We start from the raw sequence: 478 nt of genomic DNA on the forward strand, positions 1-478 counted from the left end.
GATTTGTTCAACCCCACGCGCGACCTCGACCCACCGAACGGTCTCCCTCCGAGCGCCGATTCAAATTTTAGCCGCCGCCGCCGCGGATTGGCCGTGGGGCGCCGAGCGCCGCCCGCCTATTGGCTACGTTCTTGTCCTCTCACGCCGGCCCACCTATCGCCATCGGCGGAGGGGGCGGCCCCAGCCAGCTCTCGCTGGAAGCCGAGATCGGCCTCTCACGCGGAGCCAGTTCAGAGCTCTCCTCACGAATCTCCCGCCTCCCAAGCCACTGATTGGCCCGAAGCGGCCAATTCCGGAACTTCCGGCTGCCCCCTCCGTCACTCAAGGAGTCTTGTCATAGAGGAAAGAAGAGTATAGAGTAGCACATCTATTGTCGAACACGAGACGGCTGCAGTGGGAGTTATTTCCCTCCCCTCTTTAAGTTCCTTTTTTTTCGGTGGCTGGCCGATAGCAACACGGAGGATACGCTCCCAGTCAT

The sequence above is a fragment of the Heloderma suspectum genome, chromosome 1, assembly GCF_057233095.1.
Source record: "Heloderma suspectum isolate Gila_16-S chromosome 1, 16-S_ref, whole genome shotgun sequence".
In the NCBI taxonomy this organism is placed as follows: Eukaryota; Metazoa; Chordata; class Lepidosauria; order Squamata; family Helodermatidae; genus Heloderma; species Heloderma suspectum.